General features: G+C 33.9%; 1 non-coding gene across 1 annotated transcript; it reads left to right on the forward strand.

Annotated features, from left to right (window-relative positions):
* Positions 1–16,365: 16,365 nt before the first annotated feature.
* LOC128287391 (small nucleolar RNA R71) lies at positions 16,366–16,472 on the forward strand. Its single transcript, XR_008278091.1, has one exon. It is a non-coding gene; the product is annotated as a small nucleolar RNA R71 (small nucleolar RNA).
* The last annotated feature ends 708 nt before the right edge of the window (positions 16,473–17,180 follow it).

Below are 17,180 nucleotides of genomic sequence, written 5' to 3' on the forward strand. Positions count from 1 at the left end.
TTCTTTTCAATTTTGGAACATGTCGTACATCACTAAGTGTTCTGACAACTCCATCAAACATCTTAACTTTAATTGTTCCAACACCTGTGATTTTACATGAAACATTATTTCCCATCAAAATAACACCTTCAGACACTGTTTCGTAAGTTGTAAACCAGACCCGATTAGGACTCATGTGGAAGGTGCAGCCTGAATCAAGTATCCACTCCTTGCTTACTTTAGAATCATTGACAGAAGCGACTAGAAGTTCACCATTTCTGTAGTCGTCTACAACATCAGCTTCACCGAAATTTTCTAGTTGTTTTCCCTTTTGATTTGTAGCCTCCCTTTTAATCTTGTTCTGTAGCTTATAGCACTCAGATTTAATGTGCCCTTTCTTCTTGCAGAAGTTACAAGTTTTACCTTTGTTTGAAGACTTTGATCTACCCTTAGATTTACCACGAGGATTCCGTTCCTGTGTCCTACCACAATCATCATCAGCATTTCGATCTTATCTCCCATGAACAATGAGACCCTCTCCCTGAGAGTCTGGTTTAACCACAAGATGCTTCATCTTATCATACGAGGTTAAAGAATCATAAACCTCATCAACTGTGAGAGACTCGCGGCTATATAAATCGTGTCTCTAAAGGTTGAATAAGACGAGGGCAACGAACAAAGTAGAATCAACCCTAGATCTTCCTTATCATACTGAACCTCCATGGCCTCCAAGTTTGAGAGAATTTCTTTAAACACTGTTAAGTGTTGGTGTACTTACGCACCTTCCTCCAAACGATAAGCATAAAGACGCTGCTTCATATGCAACTTGCTTGTTAGAGTTTTCAACATACATATTTATTCTAGCCTCTTCCATAATGCAGCGGCGGTCTTCTATTTCATCACATCTTGTAAAATTTCGTTAGACAAATGCAGATGTAATTGTGTTAATGCCTTTCGATCCTTATGCTTCTTCTCTTCATCTGTTACTGTTGAAGACATCTTATCTATCCCTAGTAGGGCATCATCCTGATCCATCTGCGCAAGAACTGCTTGCATCTTAATTTGCCACAACACAAATCTGGTGTTGCGATCCAACAGCGGAATTTCATATTTTAAAGACGCCATTACCGTGATCGAGCCAATTTGTAAAAAAATAAAAATAAAATAAAATAAAGAACACACAGATTTTTACGTAGAAACCCTTTTGGGAAAAAACCACGGGCAGAGGAGAAGAAAATTCACTATGTCGAATTCGAATAATTACAAAAGGAATAGACTATGTCTATTTATAAGCTTGTAAAGCCATATTCTAGTAAGACTGAAACACCTTATTCTAATCACTATCAAATAGATGGAATTTAATAAGGTTTGAAAAACCTTATTTTAAAATAAAATAAAAGAAGTGTAATTCTATATGAATTCTTCTTTTATTTTATTTTACCACCGTATTTTATTTAAATAAGGATTCGGTCACTTAATTCTAACACATCTAATTCAACTTAATCTACAATTCATTCCTATGTAAATTACATGCCAATCACTTTTCAATTCGATATAGCATGCTTATATACATGTTAGCATCCTAATTCAATATGCATATATAACATCTTACCATATAACATACTTTTTATATGCAAATTAATTCATTTCTACTATCACTTATAGATATAGATGTTTATTCACTTATTATTATCGCAATTAAATTCATATGTTCTATTTCAATCATTTCTAAGCTTGATAGCTTTTTCATACTCATTCGAGACCCCAGAGCTCAATTTCAATTCTTTGTATGCTGATAAATATCTCAAATCAATATAATTTATTCTTTTATATCTTTTAGCCAATTTAAAATTTTATAACTCTATTAACCAAACAAAAATTTGGTACGGATACATGGATCCGTCACCCTGTGTTGCCCCGGCAACGATGATGCTATAACAATAAATAATATTGTAACAGACCGTTTTTAGGATTAACCGGAACAATGATTTTAGGGCCACCAAATACGACGAGTAGGTTTGTAAATATTATATTTAATATTTATGAGTTAATTGTGATTTTAAAAATATTTTTGATATTGTGATATTTGTTTTATAAGTGATTTATTAAGTTCAAGTGGTATGACCCTAAGGTCAAGTGAGTTTAGAAAATGAGGTATCGAGACCTCATTTCTATAAATCGGGTCGTAAATATTTTTATAAATATTTATGGAGTGGAAAAAAGATGGTATTAAAGTTTCGTTGAAAAATTTTATCGTTTCGATAATTAATTAAGCAAAAAAGACTAAATCGCGTAAAATGCAAAAGTTGCATTCTAATTGTCTAAGTGTTTATTTGCCATGTTTTACTAAAGCAGAAGTCCCTATTTATCAATTAAACCATTATTTTATGATAGTGGAGATTGGTGGTTTGACATATATGAAATTATGTATTATTATAAAGGACAAAAAGGTAAATGGAATATTAAAATGTATTAAATAAAAATAAAACATAAAATGACCATGCAATTTTTATTTCTTGGCCGAATATGGAGGAGAAAAAGAAATTCATTGAAGCTTCCTTAGTTTCTGCACTTGCATGAAGTGATTTAGGTATGTTTTGTGTTCGATTTTTGATAATTTTTATGTTTTTGAGATCGTTGCTTCGTATTCTAGCTAGCCCGTATCCTGATTTCAAAACTGTTAAAGTATTTGAATGTTGTCATTGTTGAATGCATGAGTATTTTGATAGTTGATGATGGAAAATAAATTATTGTTGTTGGATATACATGTTTTGTAAAGTGAATTTTGGTGAAAATGCCAATTTTTGATTAAATAGTGAATTATTGAAATTATGTGATTGAAAGTGTGAATAAATGAAAATATGGGCTGTTATGAAGTTGTAGTAAATTTGTCTAGGCATGGGTTTGGCCAAAATTGAATGAATTTCATTTTTCGAGCTTAGGGACTAAATTGTAAAGAAGTTGAAATATCAGGGGCAAAAATGTAATTTTCCCATAAAGTAATTTATGGGCTGTTTTAATACCATGAACATTTGGCTAAGCTTAATTATGGTTAAAAATGGTTAATTTGCATGTTTTTTTAGCTCAAGGACTAAATTGAATAAAAGTGAAACCTTAGGTGTAAAATAGTAATTTTACCTAAATATGAAATTGAGTTAAAATGAATAGAATATGAATTGTAATAGTTAAATTTGATTGATTAGATCAAATTAAGCCTCGTACGAGTCTATATCGAGGGAAAAACGAAGTATCAGATTCGTCGATCTAATTTGTCGTTACCGCGAATGAGGTAAGTTCGTATGCAATAAGCATTGTTAAATTTATGTTTCTAATGCTTTAATATCGTATAAATTGTATATACATGAATATTTTAATGTCTGACGACATATCGACTAAATGTGGCACTTAGTGTGCGGGGCAATCAAATATGGCACTCAGTGTACGAAATATTGAGAATGGCACTTAGTGTGCGAGATATTGAGAATGACACTTAGTGTACGAAATATCAAATTTAGTGTACGAAATATCAAATGACTCAAAGGGCAATTATAAGTTGTGACTGAATGATTAAATCGAGCAAAGTGAACAAGTATACATGCTATATTATATGAATTGTTTATGAGACAACTTTATAATGGTGATATTCGGGCTTTCAGCATAGCAAGCCATGTGCTGGTGAATTAAATCGGGCTTATGCCTAGCAGGCTTATTTTCGGTGTATAAAATCAGACTTTGAGTCTAGCAGGCCTTGTGCCAGTGTGAGATACAGGCTTAGGCGTAGCAGGCTTTATGCCGGTGAATTATTTAAGTTTATGCCTAAAAGATTTATTGCTAATACGGTAGTTGAATACATTAAACAAGCTAAAACGATCAGGTACGTGATAATTGATTACCTATTTGAAAATAATGTAAGTATATGTGTAAAGAATGTATTGTGATGCATGTGGAAATGAAATATGGTTATGTGCCAATGAATCATAAATGAATGAATAAGATGTGATTTGTAAAGTTGCATATGTGAAATTTGTCAGATGCTATATGAATGAAAAGTGAATTTGATTATAAATGATCATACGAGATTCATATGAGAAAGATATATAATTAAATGTGTTATTTCCCATAATGTGTTCATTTGGCTATATGAAAGTGTGATAGGGTTGATGTATGAAAATTTAATTGAATAAGTTTGTGAAAGTTGAAGTTGGTTAAGTGAGTAAATATAAATTGAATGATGATAATTTGATATGAGAACATGTTATGAAATTTAGAAAGATTGTGTGAGATAGCATATTATGTTTACGGCATTGTAATGAAAGTATTTGTTATGTTAAATTTATTAAGATACGAGCTTACTAAGCTTAAAAGCTTACTTTGTGTTTTCTTTTTCTTATGTTTATAGATTTTCAGAGATTTGCTCGGGTTGGAAGTCGATGGAGACGACATCACACTATCCAGTTATCATTTCAGTAAATAACATTTTGAGATTTGGTTATGTGGCATGTATAGGCTAGTCTTGGAGTTAATTGTTTTGAATGAGTATGTATTTAAAGCCATGCGAAAATGACTTGCTTATTATGCTTAAGTTTGGTTTTACATTTTCTTAATTAAAATGTTTAATGAGTTTGGTTTTGGTAGTCGTTTTAATAGTTAACTCATTTTGGAAATATGAAATGTGGTATAATTAGAGTGATGGATGGTGGTATATTAATTTAACAGGTTCGATTACTAAGTGGTAAGTAATGAATATGTTTTATGATTGTTTTGGTTGATTGTATTGGTATGGGTTCAAATGGTTAATGATGGTAATGATTAAGTATGTTTTGGGTTAGTTAATAGAATAAAAATATGAAGTTTAGGTATATTAATATAGATATGAATTAGATGCACGCTGGAGTGTTATTTGTGTTCAAGTGTTAAGTATGGCTTTTATTTTTAGGATGAATTGCGCACTTGTATATATATGCATCATTAGTATGTTCGGCCATGTTATAATGTATTTAAGTTTCATATGTGATTGCATAATAATTCATGTAATATGATTCAATTGGTTTTATTATGAACTTGTGCAGAAGTTATCAAATGATATGTTTGATATACGATTAATAAGATTGAAATTGGCATATATTCGAAGTATGAAATGTAATGATATATAATGGAATATGATTTTAATTATGAAAATGGCATTAATATGATGGATATAAGGAACTGAATATTGGAAGTATTAAATATGTGAACATGTCTTTGATATACACAAGTTTGGTTCGAATTTAGTAATTATGGAACATAATCAGTTGGGTTTTGATATATGTTCATACTGAATTAGTTGGAATTTTTGAAATGTACTTATTTGCGATATATGTTCAGTAAGGTATGATTATTTCTAAATTGGAATTATGACCCATGTATTCGAATTTATAATAAGTGAATTGTTGATATTTGAAATTTATAAGTTTTAAATGTTTATTAATTCTTGGTGTATGAAAGGTGAGGAATGAGTGAGCTGAACTGTGTTTTATATAGTAATGCCTCATAACCCTAATCTAATAACGGATACGGGTTAGGGGTGTTACAAATATCATCCTGGATTGCCCGGCAAGAATGATTTTTCTCAACTCAATCAATCTGTCACCCAAGTTGCTCAAAAACAATGACTCAAAACATAATATCTACCACCCTAGATTGTCCGACAACAATGGTTTTACTCAATCCTCTGACCCTATGGCATGCCAACTATATTCGACTCAATCCGAATAGCTAATAGAGTAACCAATTTCCGTTTCATTACATACAGATCATTTCACATTCTTTATTTCTCAATTTATCATCAAACCATCAATTTGTCATATATTTAGTTTTGGGTTATTTAGGAAACCATATAGCAATAAAAAAAATATTTAGTTTTCACCTTTAACTGTTATGAAAATTATAAATTTGAATGTTAGTATATTTATATATTTTTAAAATAAATTTATTGAAGCAATAAGTCACCAAAGCAAAATTTGTTTGTATAAATTATTTTTTTTAAAATATAAAAGATTGTGTGCATGTAACTTAAGTTATGTTAATATTATTGGCCCAAATGAAAGTTAATAATATTGCATGTAGTAGCCCAAATCTGCCCGGGCCTTAAAACCAAAAGCAAAAAAATAAATAAATGAATGTTTATTTATTACAGTCCATTTACAATACCATAGCCCACTAGCCCGTAAACCCAAATACTTAGAACCCAATTAACCTAAACTACCCACTAACCCGTTTACACCCAACCCACAAACAAGTACGGTCCAAATGGCCCAGTTGGTTAACAAAGGACGGAAGACCTAGGGTTTCTGGAACCCTAGGCGCCGTAACCATCCCAAGCGTCACGCCTTTTCGCCTCACCCCGCAACTCTGGCCCCGAATCGCGCCGCAGTCAATACGCAAATCAGCGCCAACATCATCGTCATCAGCACCCGATCGTCATTGTTCATCGCCGGATTTTCATCGTTACCTGGAAAAAAGAAAAGAGCCACAACAGCAAAAGAAAAACAAGCATAGAAGGAAATCAAAGGATACTTTCCCAAAAATGTATTAGAGGGTTATAAAAACCCCTTTTCTTTAATTTGTAAACACACGTTTTTTTGATAGATACACACAGATTCAATAAAAAGTCATTTTTACATACATACAGAAGAGTGAACCATTGTCGATCGAGAAATACAAATGTGAATATTTTTTTTAAAATTTATATATATATATATATTGCGAACAATAAAAAAGGAAAAGGGAACGTAACGTTTTGATTCTCACCGGAAAAAGGAAACTTTCCAATTTCCAATCGCCGTATGTGGCGGCATTGAGGGGGGCGCGTGAGCGCGTGCGAGCCCCTGGACAGAGGCTCGATAGCACTCCGAGAACCCTCTTCCCAACCCTCCTTCAGAGGGTTTCCTCATTTTTTTTAAAATAGACTGCAAAAATGATTTCAAAGCTTAAAATTTGGCTTATATAGCTTTATGAAAACGGTGCCGTTTTGTTTAAACCAAATAGCTTCAAAACGACGTCGTTCTAGAGCCCAGGATCCGCGTGTTAACCCGAAACCCGAATGAGATCCGCGTGTTTTTGATAAATGGGCAATTTGCTCAATCGATCCTTCCGCATTTTTTTAATTTTGTAATTGCATTTTATTTTTATTTTAAATTAACCTTAACTTTTTATGTTTGTTTCAATTTAGTCCCTCTGGTCATTATAAGACTTATTCTAAAAACGGTGTCATTTTGGGGATTAGGGCTAATTGCCCAGTGAGTCCCTCAATTTCTGTGTGCATTCTAATTTAACCCAAATTTTCATTTTATTTGCAATTGGCCCCAGTTTTTTTTAAAATTCGATTTTAGTTTTTTTATATATTTGTTTAATTTTAAGAATTATATATATTATTTTTTATATATAAATAGTTATATATATTGTCATATGTCTTTATAAATTTTATTATATGTTATATTTTAATATATACTATTATTTGTTTTACCATATTTTATATGTAAAATTATTTATAATATCATATTTATTATTTTATACTTTATCTATCATATAGTTTATATCATTATATATTGTGTTTATAAATTTTATTGCATGTTACACCATACATTATTCTATATATTACAGTTATTTTATTATAAAATATACATTATCTTATTACCTATTAATTATATATGTTTTTCAATTTATTATTAAAGGAATATATGTAATATCAATATTTAGTACATTTTCCATATATTAAGTTATTGTATCTTATAATATAATTTATATGTATATATCATATTAAAAAAGAGATACTCATTTATCATTCTTATATTATTCTTAATATTTTTAAATATCCTTATTATTATCTTATTTAATTACCTTTAATAAGTTTATAATTTATTTTTATTTTTTGGTATTGTTTTAGTGTGTTAAATTTTTATAGATTACTTGTTATTTTATTTGTTTTTACATATTTGCATGGAAATTAATTATTTATGTTGATTTAAGTTACATTTGCATTATTGCATATATATTATGCAATTTATATTTCTATGTTCATTATGCCTATTGTTGTATTTTGCATGTAGTGACAATGCATGTATATTTTATATTATCTATGATCATATATGTGCAAAATGATAACATATTGTGTAATTTATGTCCTTATTTGTCATCTTTATTATATTTGCATGGAATGTTAAAATAGATATCATGTGGTTTAATTTAATTAATATTAATCCTTTGTAATATGTTAAATGCATCATCACTTTAAAGATTTTTTTATTTCATTTGATTTAAAAAGATTTTTTTAAAAAGGATAAGGCAATGTTGTTGGTAGTTAGGAATTCGGGAAATAGTGCCCTAACATGCTGGGTTGCAATTTCCCGTTTGTCTAAATGCCTAAAATACCCTTCTAAACGATTTTATAAATTACGAGGTGACTTCAGTTACAAGAGTTTTAGAATATTGTGTCCTATCATGCTAGATGTGATATTCGTATTCTTTTGGAATGAAGAAATCTCGGTTTTCAACTCGAACTATTTTAATTTCAAAAAGGATCATATTTTTAAATACTTTCAAAATTCTAGCATTAAAGACGGAAAGTTATTCAATTTGGTACCAATTTTTTTTGGGTGTTACGAGGGTGCTAACCCTTCTTCGTACGTAACCGACTCTCGAACCCATTTTCTTGATTTCGTAGACCAAAGCAAAAGATTTCAAACAAAAAGTGGTTTGAAGGTGGTTCAATCACACTTAAACTGATTGGTGGCGACTCCTATTTTTTTCATTTTTCAAAAAGTCGAACCCGATTTTTCCAAATTCGTTTTAAAAGGGTTTCGACATTGCACATTATATAAATTATTTTGTTTTAAAATATAAAAGGTTGTGTGCATGTAACTTAAGTTATGTTAATATTGATTGGCCCAAATGAAAGTTAATAATAATTGATGGTTGCAAAACTAACTAACAAAATTCGACTTAAGGCAAGCGCCCCTATCAAACAGCAGTATAGTTATGGTAAGACTGGAATATCGTATCCACGAGGACTAAAAGTACTAGTAATTACTATCTTTTTATTATCTAGCCTAAAAATTAAGACAATATTTTATCTAAACTACTTATCTAATTAACTAAGATCATGACAGAGATTAAAGTTGGAAAATACTTTTTTAGAAAACCGATGGAGAAGACAATACCCAAGGAAGAATCCACCTAGACTTTACTTATTACCTTTAAGCTAGACGATCTATTCACTTGAATTAATCTGTAGAAACCCTTGATTTATGTTAATATACCTTTTGAGACAAAAAATAACTGACTCTAGGTTGATTAATCAAAATTTCTTTCTAATTAAAACCCCTATTGTCACATTAACTCGATCTATGGATTCCCTTATTAGATTTGACTCTGATCTGGCAGATTTATGTCGTCCTATCTCTAGGATTGCATGCAACTCCACTTAATTATGAATGATCTACTCTTAAACATGGACTTTTGCTCCTCTGAATAAGCACATCAAAAACCTGAGTTAATATCTTGAAATATTAAAACAAGTGTTAAACTTACAATTAAAAATAAGAACAAGTATTTATCATATAACTCAAATAATAATAAGATTCTTTTTAGGTTTTATCTCCCTTAGGTATTTAGAGAGTTTAGTTCATAATTATAATGGAAAACATCAAAAATTTTGGAAAACAACAAAACATAAAGAAACCCAAAGAACTTCTAGAAAATTGGATAGAAATCTTCAGTCTTGATGTAAATCCTGCTCCCGAGCTGATTTTGATGGCTTTCCTTGAGTATTCTTCTACCTCTTACTCTACGTGCCCCTCTAATCCTCTTCTAGGGTGTTTATATAGGCTTTAGAATGCTTCAAAACCCTCAAAAGTGGCCTTTTTCGAGTAGAACTAGACTTGGGCTCGACAGGGACACGGCCGTGTACCACGTACGTGTGCAAGTGCTCAAACCGTGTGTAATTCTGAGTTGGTTTTTAGTCAACATGGCCATAACACACAGGTGTGTGGTCTGCCTGTGTGCCTTACACGGGCATGTGGTTTACCCATGTGGAAGTGCCTAAGCCATGTGAAACACTATTTTCTACCCATTTGGTCCCTTTTTGGCCCGTTTCTTGCTCATTTTGCTTTCCTATGCTTACCTAAGTATAACACATGAAATTAAAGGATTAGGAGCATCGAATTCAATGAAACCAAGGGAAAATCATCCATATATATGCCTAAGCATAGGGTAAAAATATGTATATATTATGGTTTATCAAATATTCCCACACTTAAGCATTTGCTTGTCCTCAAGCCAAATCCTCAACTCACAATTAAAATATATTTTTCTCAACTTATAATTCTCATCAATAATGTTCAAAATAATTCACAAATAATCATACAATAAGAGTTTAACTAAAAGAACATTAAAGTTTCAAACAGACAAAGTTGAGCATTTTAATCATAAAATTATAAGCATTCCCCTTTATCTAAGTAATTATCTTTAATTCCAAATTGACAATGGTCGATATCCTTACTAAAGATTCACTCCAATCACTCAGTGTGTTTAGGGTACAATGATTAAGCACTCATTAGTCAAGCATGAAAAGTTATTACAATAGGCTTGCATGAAAATCAAATCTCCACCACTATAAATGAGATGATACACAAATTAAAAGGTTTTTGAAGGGTTGTAACGGGGCTTTGGGTTAAGGTGTGGACAAAGGCTAAAAAAGAAACAATTAGAATTGAGATTAACTTGATAAATTACCTAACTTGGAAAAGTAACTAACACCAATTGAAAAAACATGAGCTTCATCTCAGAATATGGAATTAGATACTTAAGCTCAAAGAATTATTACCTATATGTATGTATGTATGTATGTATGTATGTATGTATGTTTGTATGTTTTTTTTAAAAAAAACAAGAACAAATAATTTGTATAAGCGAAACTTATAAGATTCGAATGAAAGAAAATAGTTAGGCAATTAACCAAATCAAATCTCGACAAAAAGGGACTCAATAAATTAGGAAAAATTCTCAACGAATCAAAAAGTATGATAAAGGGGTTAAAATTTAGGGTAAAATAAAAACAATAGTTTGTTAAGCTCAAAGAAGTTCACTAAGGGTTAATTATGAGGGTAGGCTTTTTATGGGGTGAATGGGTTAAAACCTAAGTGCCTTTATCATTTTAGTATATCAAATCAAAGGTGTGGTCTCGACAAGTATAATCGATGCAAGTTCTAGCATAACAAATCAATGTTGACACACTCATAACCAATAAAATCAGTGAGCAAGAAAGATATATGCTCTAAAAGGCTCAAGATCTCACGAAATTTATGGGTATTTGATGTCAATCCTGTAAATTCAAAACTTCAAGATAATACCTCAATTCAGGGAAACAACCTAGCAATTTTAATTCTCAAAAATTTCAACTTATCGTACTCGATTCTCTAATTTCTTAAAGTTTAAACAATCAATGCACAGTTACTTATGATTTAATTCAAAACATATCAATAAAAATCATAGATCAATCAAAATTTACTCTAATAATGATATGAGAAAATTATTTGAGAACAAGATAAAAATTCAGGGATTTTTTGATAATCACATAGATAACCTCCCCACCCTTAAGATGTACATTGTTCTCAATGTACAAAGATAGTTAATAACAATATAAGCATAATACCAGAAGAGAGGGAGAGAAGTGAACTGCCCTGAATATTTGGATGAGATCCTTGGAGTAGCAATAGTAAGAATTGTAGAGAAAGCCGAATAAAAGGCATGTTTCTGAGGTACTAACAAGAAAATAAACACCACTGTGGAAGAGAATTAAGGGATAATTCAATAATAATCATAAAGATAAGCAGGGTTTAAAAATATAAAACGTATGTCTTCAAAAATAAAGAAGAGAAAATAAAATTTAAATAAAAATAAAAATAAAAATAAAAATAAAGGGACTCAAATGTCCTCATCATCAGAGTCGTGAGTCGGTGGCATTGGAGAAGAGATATAGAGGTGGTGGCAAATCTATCGGAGAGTGACGTCGATGCTGTCGAACTACTCAAAGCACTGCTGCTCAAAGCGAGTGAATCGCTCAGTTAAATCTATCAAGGTGGCAGCCGGAGGTTGGTGACGCAGGGGTGGTGGTGGGGGTGGGTCCTCGTGAGGGGGAGGGACATCATCAGTAATGTCCTCTAGCTCATCCTGGTCATCGGTCTAAACGAGTCTGTACTGAGGGGGGTTAAATCTATGGCATCGCTCTATCATCCTCATGTGGATCATGCTAGATATGCCTTGAGGAGACATCTGGCCTACTAGTGTGAGTGTTGATAACATCTCTGAAGTGTCGAAGAGGCCGAAATGTCGAACAAGGCAAGTCACGTAAGGGCAAGGCAGATGGGGCCCTTCCTATGGTGATCCGTCTGGTGGCGAAAGGTGAGGGCGATAAAATATGCCAAGTCAAATACATGGCCAGTCGCCATGCTCCATAGGAAGTATGCGTCTGTAGTGCTAACTACTCCGGTGCTCTCTCTCTTCCTAGTTAAAGTATGAGCCAAGATGGATGAATGTAGCGTAGTGCTGGAGGGAGAGAAGTCACCTTCGAGCGACTTGCGTCATAGGGAACCGTGCTCGCCGTAAGGTCGATCCAACAGCAAGATGGCGAGTAGTGTATATGATGGTGAAGCTGTAAGAAATTTTCGGAGTCCATGAACTCCTCCGTGTAAAGGCCCAAAGCAGTTCTAAACTCGAGTGCATTCATATGCCTAACAAGTCCACCAAGTCTAAAAATGATAGTACCAGCCTCGTCATGTGTGTTCATCACATGCTGTAGGTGAAAAGTAGTGCAGAACTCCAATGTCAGCTCTAAATATGTGGGCTCGATGATTGCAAAGAACCGATCCCATGGCATAGTATCGAGATGGAAGCGAACAAGGTGAGCAAGTTGGACCTGCTTCAAAGCGGCCCTATCAATACATTGGCCCACTCCCAATGGTCGTACTCATAAAAGCTGGAACAGGTCATCCTGTGGGTTGGAAGAGAACCAAAGTAGCAGGTGGCGAGCTTCAGTCAAGGCGCTCGAGGAGGTTGCGCCAGGGCCCTTCCGCTTTTTTGAAACGGAGACTGTAGTCTTTTTACCTCATGTGTTTGTCATTGTTTACTAAAAATAACAGAAGTCAGATAGCACCAAATATTTAACCCCAAGATAAGGGAAAAAGATAGAATCAAAATAAAACTATAGTCCTAACCAATATATACCTTTATACTAATTAAAACAAAGGCTAGAATAAAATAATAAAGGAGCATGACATCTAACTAAAAAAATGGGTCAATTATAGAAGCATAAAAGTGCTAAATAAAAATAAGAAAAGGGGCTAAAATAAAGAACAAAAATGAAAGATTCAGAAAATCAACACAGACAAAATAATGATTAAAATAACGATAAATATGATGATAAATACTAATGAAGACTACTAAAATAAATAAATAAAGAAAAATTTCCTAAGAGTAAAATGGACTAAATAACCAAAGAAATAAAAATAGAAGTAAGGGTAAAAGAGGAAACCACGGTGGTGCTCGGTGGTGCGACCGACGGTGGTCGGTGCTGGTGAGGGCTGGTGAGGGCTGATGGTGGTAATCGGGAGAAGCCACGGGCGTAGGGAGTGAGGCCGTGTGGTGAACTATGGGGGTGGGTTTGTGGGTATGATAGGGAGTTGAAAAGGAAATGAAAATAGAAGGAAGAGATGAGGGAATGAAGAAAAGAAAAAAAAAAGAAGAAGGGGAAGCTAGGGGTGGCCGGACAGTGGAAGAGGAAGGCTGCGACAGCTAGGGTTTGGGGAAAGAAGTTTTGGGAAGAAGAAAAAGAAAGAGATAGGGTTGGGGGTTTAAAAAGGGGATACGGTCATGTGAAGCCCGTGTTGGGCTACACGGCCGTGTCACATGCACTTGTGGTTCGCGTTCAACCCGTGTTTATCACAAAATTTTAGAGCTCAACCCGTGTTTATAGCGAAATTTTCTTGCCCAATCGTCACACAGCTTGAGGACACGCCCGTGTGTCTAGGTCGTGTAGTGCACACGGTCGCGTCGCACGACCGTATGCCATGTCCTTCACTTCTCCCATGCCCGTGTGATACCTTGCACGCCCGTGTGTTTAAACACATGGCCGTGTGCCTTGTTCGTCTTGCTCCCTAACTTATTTAAAATTTTGAAAATTTAGCTCTAGTTTTCACACGGCCTAAGACACACCCGTATGTCCAGGCCGTGTGGGTCGACTTCATGACCGTGTGGCTCAGTACTTGGGAAGTCCTGCTTCCACATGGCCAAGGACACGCCCGTTTTTCCAAGCCGTGTGGGCCACTGTACCTGCACAAAAACACTAAAAATAGCTAAAATAAATTAGTTAGTGGTGTTAGTGCTCGGGTTGCCTCCCGAGAAGCGCTTATTTAGAGTCTAAGCTCGACTTACCTCTCATTCGCATGATTACGACGGATAACGGAGTTGAGACTCCGCTTTCTTAATATCAATTCTATTATCCTCATAAAGTTTAAGTCGAGTAATATTTACCTTAAAAGTGCCGAATTGAGAATGATTTACCTCGACTGTACTGTATGGGAGAATATTCAGTACCGTGAAACTCCATTTGTATTAAGCTCTGAAGTAGCAATTCAAGGGTCCTTTTCATCTAACAATACTTTATCCCCAACTTTAATTTGCTTTGTTTCATCCCTACGCTCATCGTGGTGTCGCTTTGATTTTTCATGGGCTTTTGGTTTCTCTTTGACATGTGTTCACCATTCATTTAGCTCATCAATCTGAAGCCCTCGTTCTTCATGAGCCGCTCTATTTTTGTGGCATGAATTAGAATGAGGCTCCATCACGTTATTCCTAGGGGACTCCTGCAAAGAAGTTTGAATTGTAACATTATTTGAATTAACCAAACTTAAACAATTATCTCGATTACTAGATATTTTAGTAGAATCACAAGCTTGGAGAGTAATCGTGTCTTCACTATCCTCTTCCATGTTTAGAACAACAAAATCAATTGGGAATATAAATTTATCAATTTTAACAAGCACATCTTCAATAATACCCCTAGGAAAACTGATTGTTTTATCTGCCAACTGAATGCTCATCCTAGTTTGTTTGGGTTTCCCAAGACCTAGTTGCTTAAACATTTTATAGGGCATGACATTAATGCTTGCCCCTAAATCAGCCAAAGCATTGTTAATGTTTAAACTACCAATTAAAAAAAGAATCGTAAAACTCCCTGGATCTTTCAATTTATTGGGTAGCTTATTCTGTAGAATGGCTGAGCAAACTGCGCTCAACTCCATATGCAACGCTTCATCCAACTTCCGCTTATTTGCTAAAAGCTCCTTTAAAAATTTAACTGTGTTTGGCATCTGTGAAAGAGCTTCAATAAACGGAAAGTTAATATGTAATTTCTTTAATAATTTAAGGAATTTACTGAACTATTCACCTATGTGGTGTTTCCTTGTCGCACTGGGGTATGGCACACGAGGTTTATATTCTCTACTTACTGGTTTTTGCTCACTGTGGTCCACCTCTTTCTTACCTTTACTTATCACAAGTCCTTGCCTTGGTTCTGGTTCAGGTTCAACTAAACCTTCTTCATCTCGAACAGTAATTGCATTAAGCTGCTCCTTTAGGTTAGTTTCAATGTTGCTTGGTAGGCTACCTTGTGGTCATTCAGAGATCAACTTAGCAAGCTATCCTATTTGAGTTTCGAGCCCTTGAATCGACGCTTGTTGATTTTTAAGTGCTGTTTTGGTATTCTGAAAATGAGTTTCTGACACTGAGATGAATTTAGTAAGCATCTCCTCAAGGTTTGGTTTCTTCTCTTATTGGTAACGTGGTTTTTGAAAGCCTAAGGGATGTTGTGGCCTTTGATTTGCTTGACCACCCCACAAGAAATTGGGGTGGTTCCTCCAACCTATATTATATGTGTTACTATATGGGTTATTTTGAGGTCTAGAATTATTATTACACATATATTGAACTTGTTCCTCCTCGGTGCTAAGGTTAAAGGTTGGATAATCTGTGTGTACTCCTCCTCCACTTGAATCACACCTCATCACTGGATGTACCTGAGTAGAACCATACAGACTGTCAATCTTTTTATTTAAAAGTTATACTTGATTAGATAGCATAGTAACCGCGTCGAGGTTGAAAACACCAGCTGCTTTTGTCGGCTTTGTTCTTATAACTTGCCACTGATAGTTATTCAGTAACATATCTTCAATAAATTCGTAAGCCTCTTCAGGTGTTTTATTGTTTAAAGTTCCACCGGTGGCTGCATCTATCAGTTGCCTTGTTGAGGGGTTCACACCGTTCTAAAAAGTCTGAACCTGTAGCCATAGAGGTAACCCATGATGAGGGCACCTTCTCAATAAGTCCTTGTATTTCTCCTATGCATTATAAAGAGTTTATAAATCCGTCCACACAAAAAAAGAGATATCATTCCTTAGTTTAGCAGTTCTAGCCGGTGGAAAATACTTAAGTAAAATTTTCAGTCATTTTTTCCCAAGTAGTGATTGACCCTCATGGTAACGAGTTTAACCACTGTTTAGCTTTGTTCCTCAATGAAAAAGGAAATAACCGAAGGTGAATGGCATCATCAGAAACGCCATTGATCTTAAAAGTGTTGCAGACTTCTAGAAAGTTTGCTAAATAAGTGTTTGGATCCTCGTCCTGCAAACCATCAAACTGAACAAACCGTTGTATCATTTTAATCGTGTTAGGTTTCAGTTCAAAATTATTTGCAGCAACAGTGGGTCTAATTATACTTGATTCAGTTCCTGTTAAAGTAGGTTTAGCATAATCATACATAGTAAGAGGAGCAAGATTCTGATCTACTGGATTTGCCGCAACCACAAGAGGTAGCAGATTATTCTGATTTTTAGTCATCTCCTCGGTTGTAGTATGGATATGGTCCTCTTGCCCTTCCTCTATGTATTGTAGGTTTTGCCTTATTTCCCTTCAGTTTCTACGAGCTGTGCTTTCGATTTCACTATCAAAAAGTAGAGGTCTTGACGGGTTTCTTCTAGTCATAAACTATAAAAACCTGCCAGAAGTAAAAAAAGTAAAATTTAGTAAATAAAAACAAAAATTAAATTGCAATAAAATAAAAAATGGCTAAAGTAATAAAAATTAAGTGTTCCTAATATCTTAGTTCCCCG

The sequence above is a fragment of the Gossypium arboreum genome, chromosome 13 (genome assembly GCF_025698485.1).
Source record: "Gossypium arboreum isolate Shixiya-1 chromosome 13, ASM2569848v2, whole genome shotgun sequence".
NCBI lineage: Eukaryota > Viridiplantae > Streptophyta > Magnoliopsida > Malvales > Malvaceae > Gossypium > Gossypium arboreum.